Here is a 14,917-nt window from a genome sequence, read left to right on the forward strand (position 1 = left end):
CTATGTCTTTGGGCCACTCCCGCGGCACATGGAGGTTCCCAGGCTAGGGGTCCAATCGGAGCTGCAGCCGTTGGCCTACGCCAGAGCCACAGCAACGCGGGATCCGAGCCGCGTCTGCAACCTACACCACAGCTCACAGCAATGCCGGATCGTTAACCCACTGAGCAAAGGCAGGGACCGAACCCGCAACCTCATGGTTCCTAGTCGGATTCGCTAACCACTGCACCACGACGGGAACTCCAAGAATAATACTTAGAATATAGATTAACTATAGCCCTGTTAAAGTCCCTGTTAAAGGACATATATAATATTATTTTTTTCTAAAATTCTTTAAATTATGGATTTTGATTACAACAAAGGGTAGATTTGCATATTTCCTTATGTATATATTTATTAAATAAAATAGCCTACGTTTTATTTTATAAAACAAAAACATGGCTTATTTTAAAGTGATAAAAGACAAGTTATCTAACAGATTTTTAGACAATAAATTTGTTGAGTGTAATCTAACATAACTAATATGTTTTTTCCATAAAGCTTATGAAGAAACTACCTTTGAAGTACTCTCAGGTTTTTTTTTTTTTTCTTTTTTAAATGTGTTTGGGTTACTCTTGGTTCTTTGCCCTTCATTAGATAGATAGACAGACAGACAGCTAACAAATTGATTAATTTCTCCATTTTTTAAAATCTTATTTACCTGGGATTTAGGTGAATAACATGTATAATAATCCATTAGATGCCTATTTTTCTTTTCAAACATTAACACTCTGTTAGGGCAAATGGTATATTTAGAACAGACATCAAAAGTTGAACAGAGAAAGAAAAATAAAAATTTTGGTGTGACCAGTTTTACAAAACACTGTGGATTAATTTCGACTTTCACACCATAAACTTTACATCTGGGCAGAGAAATTCATTGTGTTGCAGGTTAAGCAACATTAAATTTTAAAACACCACCATGATTTCATCCTATGAGCATTTGAGAAACTTCTGTATTTTAGCCCAGTTGCATATTTAATGGGTTATACTCTACTAGGCAGCAGCAGCATTATGAAACTTCTGAATAATTGAGGTCTATGGGAATGACATATAGGAATGTTATTAGGATTTTTCATTTTTTATTACAGTCAATTAGACACTGATATGCTAATAACTTTTGAGATCATGCATTTATCTGCTTAAGAGAGCAGGCAGGAAAAAATTATCTGTGTTCTAAGCCACAGAATATAGTAGCATAGAAATATTCACAAAGAAAATTTCAAAGATCTTGTTTACTCAGCAGATTAAGAGAACTCTGGAGACAAGGGGACAAATGTGTTAGCTATTATTCACCAAGCCTCTTAAATAACATTAATGAACACAACATTTAAATTACTAGTCCTAGTAAATTTGTGTATATCTTATAATTTATGTCTGCTCAGGCAAAACACAAGCACGTTATTTCAAGGCATAATGCAGGGCTCTTAGGGTCCCACTACCCAAGACTGCAACCGTAGCTGCAAAAACTATTCATTGGTATTGGGTCATGTGTAAATGTAACTGCTAACTATGTATATGCTCAAAGTTTGTAGAAACAATGAGCTTTTAGTCATCAGTTTATTCATGAGGTCACACTCTGATCTGATTATTTTGAAATACAGTCCTCTCTCTCCTGAAATCAGTTCCAAGTGATTAAGTATAATATTTGCTCCATTTTTTTTTTTTAAGATACATCATGGACAGTAAAGACCATTATTGATAAAAATACATTCTCTCTTATTTTATGAGCAAAACGTTTGACCAAATTTCCTAGTCAACATTGCAGTTCCATAAGCTGTGTGACAAATTCCAACAAATCAAGCTGATTAAAAGTGATGCATATAATTTCAGGATTGCCTATTACAATTTTTCAGGTGAAATCTTCATGTTCTTTCACACTCTATGAACCACCCAAAAGACAGAAATTGTTATGACCAGAGAAGAATCCTTTTGAAGGATGACCATCTATCCCAATTTATCTGGGGCAATAATAACTTCAACCTGGCATTTTGAAGAATGATAAATGGTTTCCCCAACCTCTTTCAAAGATATCCCATTTTGAATAATAGATTATATGGTCATCCCACTTAAAAACTACATGATGAGAGATAAAATAACTGACACCTGAAGTCACCAAGAAATGAACAATGTGAATCTACCCAGAACTGTTCAGTGAGTGAAAAATAAACATATTATTTTTGAATATATTATACAACTTAATTATTCTGATAAGACTATCAAGCTATGGAAATAACCTTTAATAATTAAAGTTTTATCAAAGATGGATTGAAATTATATGAAAATATATTTTCTGTGCCTCTTAGGTGAACATATGAATTATTTTTCTACTAACATGCTAGTGAATTACATTACTTAATTTTATAATGTTAAATCAACCTTGCATTCCTGAAATGAATCCAATTTTATGTTCAGATTCATGATTCAGACCACAAGTGTCTTATTTAAGATTTTTATATTCATAACCATGAATGATATTAGCATTAAATTTTTCATTTGGTTATGTCTTCATCAGTCTTTGGGTCAAGGCTCTACTTTTCGTAAAATAAAATAAAGTCCCTGTTATAGTTTGCATTAGTTTGAAGCTATGTGTTTCTTATAAAGTTGGTAGAAGTCACTAGATGCAGTATCTGGACTTTTTAATTTGTTGTAAGATATTAGGATAGTGATTCAAATTAATAAATTATTACAAGATTAACGAGATTTTCTTTTGGGGCCATTTTTAATAAATTATTGAGAAATGATCAGAAGTTTTCCTACTGATATAAATTTTAGTTAATATATTTCGTACTTGCAGAACACCCCATTTTGTTCCATTTCTGTTAGAGACCTCTTATTTTTTTACCTTAATCCTTGCCAAAATTTGTCTATATTTATAACTGTCAATGAAGACATTTTGGCAATTTTGACATTATCTATTGCATTTTTCTTTTCTATTTCAATACTCTATGCTTTTGTTTATTTTTTGCACTGACTTTCATATATCCTATTATATATATATATAAAGACATACATTTTTCTTTAAGTACTATTTAGCTGTATACCAGAATTTTTATGAATAGCATTTTCTGTAGATTTCACTTTATTTAAAATTTCCATTATATTTTCCTCTTTAATCCATTATTTTTAAGTCTCTTTATGCTCAAGTATCTGAATTTTTCTGGCAATCTTTATTATTGACTTCTAACATAATTGTATTATAGTTGAAGTATGTTAATATTCTGAATTTTATTTTGCTCGATTTATCAGCCCATTATGAGGTGAGTTGTTTCAACTAGTCCATGTGTGCTTGAAAAGAATATATATTCTTCACTGTGCTGCAACATTACCCATGTATCAGATTAATGCTGGCATTTCAGTTATTTGTATCTTCTGTATCATTTTTGAATTTTTGTCTGCTTGGTCTATCAATCATTGACAAAGCCATAGTAACAAATTTAAAATCATAAAAAAGGTATTTTCATTTCTATTTGTATATTTGTCAATTGCGATTCTAATTGCATACAAACACACACACACACACCCATACAACCCCCCATAATTGATTATAGATTGTCAAGTAGTTTTTCCCAACTCATTATATTTATCATTTAATCAATTTCAGACAGGTTTCTATAAGTCTAATTTCACATTTAGGGTTGGTTAAATTTTGCATATTGAGAAATAAGTTTTAGAAAGACTAAGCAACATCCCCAGAGGCATATTATTACTAAACAGAAATCTGAGTCTGATGATCCTCAGAAACAACACCTCTATCCACAGGTACAGCTTCCCATATATATTTAAGCATAAACATGAAAATACAGAAATAACTAGTAACATAACATATCCTTTTTAATGTATTTTAATCAGCACTTATTCATTGCAACAAATATCAAAATTTTTCCAATAGCTGGAACAATCCAATATGCATTTGCACATGTGAAAATACAAAATATCAGTATATGTGTACTTTTCATTAAAATGAGAATGAGGTTTATACTAACAGTGCTTAAATTCTGGATGTTTTACACTATATCCTGACTCTAATGCAATGTAAAATACAGGTTTAAAATGCTTCTTATCCAGATGTGTTATCCTTCAGCTGATCTTCTGAAGGAAAACTTTACTAAAATAGAAAAACTATGAATGATTAGGTATTGGTATACTCATCTGTGCAGTCCCATTATTTCCTTGTAGTAAAGATATTTAATGAAAGATCTAAAAACGGAATGTCTAGAAAAGGGGAAAGGAGATGGAGTCCTGATCCTAAGCAATTTAATTAGAAATGTATTTGTAGAGGAAGCTCCTGTGTCTTCTTCGGCTTCATCAATGGCTTGAATTTCCCATTTCAGGTTATAAAAAAATTATGCTCATTTTCAAAAATTGCCTGATATTTTTACTTCATCTTGAAACAACTCAAAAAGCTTCTTGGAAATTGGTTTTTTTGCTGCTTTAAGCATTAGCCCACCTATTGGTAGGACTCTGAATAGGATAAGAGCTCTTAATATTCACCTGATAAAATTGTTAACTTACATATTAAGACAGTGAAAACTAAAGACTTCATAAATGATTACAGAACAAAATAAATACAAAACATTTTCTTCTGAGTTCATCCATGCTTTTCAGCCATGAAACTTCTTTCTAGTTTAGTTTAGCTTTGGTTTCAAGAGCATTCAAAAGGCAAACTCCACTTGGTTCCTTAGGTGTGATTTATAACAAACATTAGGTTTAAAATTAGTTTTTTGTTGGAATTTCCCTGCGAGTCAAGGCCCCTTAGGAAATTACTACCCTCACTTGAACCTTCATGTTCTGTAGCAGATGAATTATGGCTCAAAGGACAACATTCATTAAGAAAAAGTTGAAAAGAATTGGGGAAATCAAGGAGGTAGCAAAAACAAAATTCTGATTTAATGTGTTCAGCCAATTTCTGAAAAGATTGAATTATCCCATCCACAACAGGAAATACATTCACTTTGGAAAGAATAAATAAAGAGCATCATTCTTTAACAGCCACATGCATACTTCATTTCCCTTAGGAGAAAGTGAGCAGGCTGCTCTAGAGAACTTAATTCAGGAGCCTTCACAATTTTTTCAATGGTAGATTTTAGAAGCTAGTTCAAGAAAAAATAAGGTAAGAATAAAGCTAAAGAATGACATAATTGCAATCATCGAGAGGGATTCCTCCTGTATCATTTATACCTCAGAATCTAATTTTTATAGCAGCAGAGTGATTAGGTTTTGTTTTGTCTTGTTGAGAAATAGATAAGTGAACAGTGCTTTAAAGATTTTCAGATAATATTAATTAAATAAGCATTTAACCATAATTACTCCTTTCTAAAGACTTTATAAAAAAACTACTTCTAATGAAAACTTACACGAATTTCATTGTAGAATAATGACTGGAATCAGATCAAAACTGTATAGTTAAACCCGAGAAAAAAAATTTTTTTTCACAGTTCTTGAAGGCCAACAGTCCAAGATGGAGTTTCTGACCAAACTGGTTTCTGGAAAGAGCTCTCTTCCTGGCTTACAGACAGGGATGGGCTAGGGTGAGGTTGCAGGGAGAAGCCCTGTGGTGTCTCTTCTCACCAGTATACCTATGTGCAGAGCAGCATTATTCACAGTAGCCAAAATGTGGTGACAATCCATATGTCCATCAGTAGATGAATGGACAAACTGCAATAGAATATTATTCAGTCTTAAAAAGAAAGTAAATTCTGACACTTGACAGAACATGGATAGACCTTGAAGATATTAATCCTAAATAAATTAAGCACAAGACAAATGCTGTATGATCCTACTTATATGGAATACCTAGAACAGTTAAATTTATAGAGACAGGAAGCAAAGTTGGGTGAGAAGAGAACCCCCATTCTCTTTAATGCAGTTTAATGGGTAGAGTTTCAATCGGGCAATATAAAAAATTGTGGAGATGGATGGTGGTGATAGTTGGCACAATGAGAGGAATGTACTTAATGCCACTGAAATGTATACTTAAAAATGGTTAAAATGGTAAATTATATGTTATATATGTTTTATCACATTAAAATAAGTTTGGAGTGTGCTTGCCCAAAGAATTTAAACAATACAGAACTATATGAAGTAAGTTTATTTCACTATTTATATATAAATCTTTAATTCATTTGGCTTTATTTTGGTGTTAGGGATGATGTGGATCCAGCCTTTAAAACAAAACAAAACAAACTATATGGAGAGGTATTCTTATTAACCCAATAGATACAGACTTTGAGGTTTTCATTTGCTTATTACTTTTATGGCCGCACCTGAGGCATATGGAAGTTCCCAGGCTAAGGGCTGAATCAGAGCTGCAGCTGAGGCTAAACCACACCCATAGCAACGCTGGATCTGAGCCTTATCTGTGACCTACACTGCAGCTTGAGACAACACTCGATCCTTAACCCACTGAGCAAGGCTAGGGATCAAACCTGTATCCTCATGAACACTATGTGGGTTCTTAACTTAGCCACAATGGCCACTCTCCATTTGCTTATTCTTAACCACAGAGTTGTTGTACAGGGTGGGTACACAGACAAGTTTCCCTGGGTTTCTTGGGATTAGAAATATTTCACTGAAGGCAGGAAGGTCTGAGACCTACTGGCTTAGGGTTAGAATCTGTGTAATGTAGAGAAGAATAACCAGTTGCTAGTTGACTGTAATCATGTTTTCAATAGTTAAAATAAGTATTTTTGTTTGAAGAAATGTCCAATCACTTTTTCTTCATATATACTTCAATATAACTAGGAAAGAGGATTATAAAACTTTAAAGAATTGCTATTCTGACCACACTAAGATCTCTGCTTTAAGGTCTATTTGAGATGTATTTACTTTTTATACCTTACTGCACACCCATATGTCCCTTCACCTAAAGCTTTTTCTTGAGAAGTAAACTTGACCAAAGAAAATATATCTTGAAAATAGGATTTAAGTCAATACTCAGGAGAGAAATTAAATTATTTTATTTGAATCTTCTGTTTTAGAGAGAGAGAGAGAAAAACCCCCTCCTTCTGATTTTTGTCATCAGAATTAATGTTTTTTTCAGATATAATGGATATATTGAGCAAAGTTTTCAAGATCCTTTCCTTTGCTCGAGTAGTGGTTGAGGGTGTAGGAAATGTAAGAATCTTACTCTCAAAAATATGGAGCCAGAATCCAAAGCCAAAATTACCTTCACTTTACTATCACAAATGGAAGGCACTTAGGGAGATTTAAGTTCAAGAACTGTTGATTTAAGAACATTCTAATCTTTGCCATTGCCCCATATCTAAATTGTTTAGATTTTCTGCCCCTCCCCTAGAACGCACTGATTTGCCTTAAGACTCATAATAAGAAAAACGATCCATAAAAGAAGGAGTATTATTACACTTATGTGTAGAACATAAAAACACTGAACACATAGAAAAAGAGAGCATGACCGTGGTTTTGTAGGTCTTGCAGGGCTAAGGGGACGGGGAAATAGGGAGATGTAGGTCTAAGGGTACAAACTTTCCGTTAAGAGATTACTAAGTTCCAAGGATCTAAGTAAGGTACAGCATGATGACTACTGTTAACAATACTGTATTGTCTACTTGAAAACTGCTATGAGAGTAGAGCTTTAATGGCTTCATCATAACCAAAACAATAGCAAAATGGAACTTAGGCAAGGTGAAAGATGTGTTAACTTTAATGTGGTAAACATTTTGCAACATACATGTGTATCAAATTATCACACTGTACCATAGTACACCTTATGTAATACTATATGTCAATTATATATGAAAAAAGTTGGGAAAAAAAGAAAACTGTCTGGGCCCTTGTCTTTGGGGCCAACCGTAAGTGGAGATTAGTTTGTAGAAGGAAGCTAGATCTTCAAATGATTATATTATGTCAGGGATGGAGGCTTCTGAGATGTGAGGAAAGCAGCCTGCAAAAAAGGTCCTGAATTTGAAAATGAAAGGAAAACTTGATAGAGATAATTTAAACTTGAGAAGGAACTCTGTGATTCAGCAGTGACAAAAAAGTCTTGAGGAGGATAAAGGTAAAATGACAAAGGTTTGGCGTGTATATTTGATACCAAAGAATCAGAATGAACTAATCTACACAAGTTTTCACCTGTATATGTTTGATCTTTAGGAAAGGGAAATAGATTCTAAGCTGTTTAAAACGTCCAAATACTAGAAATTAATTTTTATTTTGAAATATCATAAAATCTATGAATTTTTGAAATCCTTAAGTTTCAGAGCTACCTCTGCTGTATTTCTGTCCAGTCTCTGATCACCCAGATTCCATCCTTAGCCCTTTTCTTATCTTCTCCCTCAGATATGCTGGGGAAATTGTTTAAGATCTTCAAGGACGGAAGTTATTTCAATCACTACCTGTAGGCTCATGAACTGCAACTTTGTGGCCAGTTCTTCCCTGTCTATACGATGTCCTCCTTGACAATCCCATTCTCCTCCAAATGAAACACATGTAAATCTAAACTAGTTTTACATGAAACACATGTAAAACTAAACTAGTTTTCCTAGACACTAACTTGTTACCACTTACAGCTTCTATATAATACCATTTGCAATGCACAGGTATACACAATCAGAGGTTCTCTTTCACCTTTATATTATGAGGGTAAATTGATAATTGATTTTTATCTTTTCAGCAATTTACACTATATCAAGCCTGTAAGCAGTAATACTGGTATAGACAGATATTCGCATGTGGCATTTAGTATGTCTAGAGAGAATATTACCTAAAATTAAAAAACTGGGTCTTCTACCTGAAGAGTAGACTAGAGATCAGTTTTAAGTCTGTGTGCGTAATCCTAAAGAGGGAAAGCTATTTGATGAGACGTTGCTGTTTTCCATCAAGATTGAAATGCAGTTGTAATAAAACCTTGTTTATTTGCACAGAGTTAGATGTTTAAACAAGTCGATAAATTTTTGGAAACACAGGAAGGAAAGATGCTTTGTTTACTTTTATTTCCACATTAATTTCAGTACTGACAGAGAATGACAAAGCGATAGCCTCAGAGACCACTAAAATCACTTCATTCACAAAATGGGTGTTTTATGAGTCAGTGCTCTACAGACTGCTCCTGTCAGGAGGGCTGCTCAGGGCTCAGCAGATGGCCACTGGAGTTTGAAAGCATCTGTTCACTCTCTCTCCTTTCGTCAGTCCAGAAACCACTAAAGATAAAGGCTTTCATATAATAATACTATCTGCCTATGAAGACCATGTTATATCTAGCGAGCACCAGGAAATTGGGTAGTTTTGATGAATATGATTAAGATAGAGTCAAGGTGTGAAAACATGTGGACTGAATAATAGAGGCTATATTATTCTATGAGAGAGTAGCAAATGTCAGGTCATGAATTGACTGATGTTGGATCTTATTAATGTAACTCACAAGTTAAAACACATTTGCCATGTTCAGAGAGAGTTCCAATTTCAAAACATTCCAAGCCCTGCAAAAACTAGGCTTTCCAATATATGTTTTTTCATACAAAAAACAAGTGGACTGAAAAATATTAAGCACCTGCTTGGTGTATGCAACATGGTTAGGTATAGCTAGGGCTGGCAACAATAGAAATAGTATTTCTGCCTTTTAGGGGTTCAAAAGTTTTAAAACAAAAGGCATACCAAAAAGTAGGAGTAATGTAAGAAAAGCATTTATAAATTACACCTGAGTCTCTTCAGTCAGGTGTAAAGATGGTCATAGAAAAAGTCTCATGAAGAAGTAAACACTTTAGGTGAATTCTGAGGGACAGGTTGTGACAGGGATTACGAAACAGGCAAAATTCATTGTGAAAGTATTGTCAAAAAGAAGAATAGTCAGAAGTCCCAGGGTGAGTTCAGACACACTGGATAGTCTAGTCTAGAGGTTTTCAATCCCTTTTAAGACACCTAGTAGAAAGTATTTTATTACATTTCATCTTGTCTTAATTTCAATTTTACAAAAAACAAGTTGCAAAAACAGTTCTGTATGGTCTTTATGCTTTGCCCACACTCACCAGTTGTTGACAGTTTTCCTTTTACTTTAACATTTTCTCTTTCCTTCCCACAATCTCTGTATGTATGAGGCTCTCTCCTGACATATCTCCATGATTCTCAAAGCACTTCTTTAATGTCTGGTCCAGGAATGCAACTCACTTTTTCTGGCTCAGCCCTATTTTTGGCTACATCCTTATTCCTTTTTTATGGACAACAGTTCTTAGAAAACAAAACTGGGCACCAGGTATATTCATTGCTTCTATACCTTCTCAGTGAACAAGACTTGGAAAAATGTGTATCTTTGCATTTACCTATTAAAAGAATGAGCTCTTATTGATCAATTTTATCCAACATTCAGGGCAACATCTGACTATTAATATTATTATTATTATTACTATTATTATTTGGTCTTTTTAGGGCTGCATCTGTGACATATGGAGGTTCCCAGGCTAGGTGGTTGAATCGGAGCTATAGCTGCCAGGCTACACCACAGCCACAGCAATGCGGGATCCAAGCCACATCTGCCACCTACGCCACAGCTGACGGCAATGCCAGATCCTTAGCCCACTGAGCAAGGCCAGAGATCGAATATGAGTCCTCCTGGATGCTAGTCAGATTTGTTTCCACTGAGCCACATGGGACACTCCCTAAATATTTTTAACTCCCTTCTAAAACTGTGAGAAATCTGATCCTCACTACACTTGCTCAAGCTCAGCAAACATAAGAGATAGTTTCAAAAACTGGTAACTTATACCACTAAACAAACTAACAAAAAAGGAAATCTAACGATAGTTCAATATTTGTTTACCTTTCTTTCTTATTTCTTTGAAATAAAAGTTAATTAGAGTGGAATGTGCAAAGTTAAATGTGTAATTTGAGTTCTGACAAACATACACAGCTAACAGAATATTTCCATCACCTTAGAAAATTAACATGTGGCTGTTTTTCATCAATGCCTTCACCCTCCACAGAAATAAAAAATGCTGTGATTTTTTTCTCCACATGGATTGGTTTGGTGTTCTACATATTACAAATAGAATCATATAGCATATAATTTTGTGTGCTGGGTTTATGTGCCAAAATTTTTTGTGAGATGCATTTTTTATGTGTATTAGTAGTTTATTTTCACTGATGAGTAGTACTTTTGTTACATATAATTTACTACAAAATATTTATGCCTTTTCCTATATATAGACACTAGGGCCACTTCTAGTTGTCTCCTGTCTAAAGCTACTCTGGACATTCTTGCATAAGACTGTAGACATGGGATGTCACTAATCTTGGCCTAAATTAGAATTTCAGGGACAGACCTTTATAATAAGCAACCAATCTTCCTTTTTAAAAAGAGGCTGCATCATTTACATTCTCATCAGCATGTATGAGAGATCTAGTTGTTCTGACTCCAGACCAAGATTTGGTGTTAAGAGACTTTTAAATTTTAGCCATTTTGATGAGTATACATATAAATTTGACTTTAATTAAAATTTTCCTTATGAATAATGATGAACTTTTTCTTATGTTTATTGGATGCTTGCATATCTTTGTGAAGTATCAGAAAATTTTCTGCTAATTTTTGTAAGATTGTATTTTTATTATTAAGTTGTAAAAATATTTTACATTTCTTTAATACAGGCCTTTTGTCAGGTATACATTTTGCTTGGGCATTTCATTAATTTTCCTATTTGGATATCTGATTTAATAAAGTCAAATTTATCATGTTTTCCCTTATTATTCCTTTCCCTCTCCTAAGAAAACTTTGCCTACCTCAAGTTACATAAAGAATGCACTACTGCATTTTCTAAACTTTTAGAGTTTTAACTTTTGCATGTAAGTTTTGCTCCATTGCATATGAATGTTTTTATATGTTATTAGGTGGGATTAAGGTTCATCTATTCCCTACGTGCATCTAGTTGTTGCAACATCGTTTGCTTGAAAGACTTTACCTCCTCCACTGAAATACTTTGGCACCACTATCAAAACTTAAATGAACTTTTAAGTGTTTGTCTATTCCTGGATTCTTTATTATGATATTATTTTTTTCTATTCTCATCCTAATAGCACACAATCTTGACTATGCAGTTTTATATTTAAAATTCAAATATACTTTTGTATATCTGAATGTGTTTTCCTTACTCTTTCATTTTATAAGGATATGTCCTGGCCTCTCTCGGTTTCCCTGCCCCCTAACCTTCTCCTTTTTAATGAGACTGCTTTTCATAGCATAATCTATGTTCAATATGTCCTTTTTTTCCATAGTGATTTCAAGATTTTTTTTCCTTAGTCTCTGGTTTTCTGTATTTTGACTATGTGGTTTTCTTGTCCTTTTGGCAGTTCACTGAGATTCTTTGATCCATAAATTTATGCTTTTTCACAAAATTCTAAGAATTATTGGTGTTTTCAATTGCGTTTGTCCCTTTCTTTCATTTAACTCACTCTGCATTTGAAAGACCTATATGTTAGGCTGTTTGATATTAATACAAAGGTCATGGAATCTCTGTTCCTTTTCTCTCTCCCTCTCTATTTTTTTTTCTTCCACTTTTTAGCACTGCCTTTGGTTTTCCAATTAAGTCATTTAACCTTTTTTCTAAGATAAGGATATTTACTCTTACAACTCCTAACTGGACTGTCATAATCTAGTGAATCACGTTGAGCTTTTCATTTCCATTGTTTTCATCTTTAAAACACTTTTTATATGAAATGCTTTTGGTTGACCTAAAAAGAAAAGCATTTCATTTGCAGCAATATCATTTGCAGCAACATGGATGGATCTAGAGATTATCATACTAAGGGAAGTAAGCCATGATATCACTTATATGTGGACTCTTAAAAAAAGTATACAAATGAACTTATTTACAAAACAGAAACAAAGACATAGAAAACAAACTTATGATTACCAAAGAGGAGAAAAGGAGGGATAAATGAGAAACATAGGATTAGGAGGAGTACAGGATTTATATATATGTATAACCTGAAACTAACACAACATTGTAAATCAACTATATTTCAATAAATCTTTTTAAAAATAAAATTAGAAAGCACTTCAACTAGGAAAAATAAATAAATTCCACCAGGGCCTAGGCCGGATTCTGGGTGGCTCCAAGACACAGGCTCAGGCTGAAACCCAGGCCTCTTTATCCAGGCGGCAAGAGGTAGCTAAATTTTGTTCACAGGCCTCAGGCCAGTCTCATCTAGGCTGGAGGCCCAGACTACAGAACTTGCAATTGCAACAGCTAACCCTTGCCTTTGAAGGGATTGTTGTTGAAATAGCACCTAGTCCAGAAACCAACCAGACTCTGGAAACTTCTAGAGGGTACTTACTATTTTATCTTCTTAACTATGAAGCAGAAGACTAAGGACAATGCTAAATCCAAGGGGAGGACCCCTGAAGATGCTTAAGAGGAGAGAAAGTTCAAGGACAGGAAAGACCAGTTGTACTGGAGGTATCTACTCACTTTGTCTGTCATCGTTGTCCTGTCCTCATGAGCCTGCTGAACTCTCCTGGCACCAGCCGGGGTACTATTTCCTGGATCGACTTCATTCATGGGATCCTGGCCAAGGGTGAAGTGCAGAGGGTCCAGGTAGTGCCCCACAGTGATGTGGTGGAAATCCACCTGCACCACAGAGCCCTGGTGTTTGGGTGGCCTTGGCTGGCCTTAATGCATTGAATGAGTTTTCAAATACTGACACACTTGAGAGAAGGTTCCATTAGCTGAAGATAAACTAAGTACGGAAGGCAAGGGCAGGATCCCGGTTTCCTAAAAGCTTAGCGGCTTCTTTGAAAATGCCCTCTCGGCCTTGGGAACGCGGGTCAGCCAACCCCTGGTAGTTTTTTCATCAGGGTGGAATGACTGCAAGGGAATGAGTAATCAGTGCTTCTAATTGGATTAAAATGGCTCCTTCGGCGACTGTGGATGGCACAAAGATGGGAAAGGGAGGCAGCCCGTGTTACCTCGCCCTGGCGGTGGTGGGAGGACACTGTGCTCCCAGCCGGTAGTGCCCTTCCGGAGATGAGCCACCTAGAGTCCTGGGAGAAAGGCCTCTGGCCGCGCCCGGGGCTGCGCAAATGGTGGAGATCAACCTGGCGGCCGGCAGGAAGCACTCCGCCCCATGTTCGGCTTCTCCAACACCAGGAGGAGCAGAGGCCTAACCAGCTTCTGGTGGAAACCGATGCCATGGGCACCACCGACCTTGTCATTGTTCTGGCGTCCACTGACCGAGCTGATACAATTACAATGCTCTGCTGAAGGCCAACCCTGGGGTCGCCAGCCCCTTTAAGGACCCGTGGGACAGCTGTGTGGGAAGTCGCGCATGCCCACCTGCACCTTTCTCATTCAGTTCACCTGGACGTGGCGCCTGTTGCTGCCGCATCCGAAATCCTCTCACAAGAAGAATGTTAAGAGGGCTGTGGTTCTGAGTCAGTCTGTGCTTTTCGCTGCAGGCTGCTGGAGCACAGCGAGGCAGTAAGAAAGGCTTCCATCGCACCAGGGACAAAAGCTCCATTAGGCATTGCCCAGATGCTTCCCAAGAGACCAACACATCTTCATCATGAGCTGCTTTTAGAGCAGACGTACATAGCCCTGGTTGGCCGTCCTCCTCCATCTCTTTCAACAAGGTCACTTCCAGGGCCCAGAACATCTGAAGAAGGTAACCTGCATCCACTACTGTAGAACTGGAAGTGGGGTGGGGTGTGGGTTGTAAGAACCAACTGTGGAAGTCCAGACCTGTGGCAGGCCTCTCTCTCCCCACCAGGTTGGGAGGGTATCTTTCTGCAAGCCATCATCCTTTATATACTATTAGATATAAAATATATAACTGACAAGTACCTACTACTATATAGCATGGGGAACTATACTCAATATCTTATAATAACCTGTAATGGAAGAGAATGTAAAAAAAAAATATGTGTGTGTGTGTATGT

General features: G+C 35.7%; 1 pseudogene; it reads right to left on the reverse strand.

The window, feature by feature from the left end:
* LOC110257330 overlaps window positions 1–14,194 on the reverse strand; it is an 83,364-nt pseudogene extending 69,170 nt beyond the window's left edge.

The sequence above is a fragment of the Sus scrofa genome, chromosome 16, assembly GCF_000003025.6.
Source record: "Sus scrofa isolate TJ Tabasco breed Duroc chromosome 16, Sscrofa11.1, whole genome shotgun sequence".
NCBI lineage: Eukaryota > Metazoa > Chordata > Mammalia > Artiodactyla > Suidae > Sus > Sus scrofa.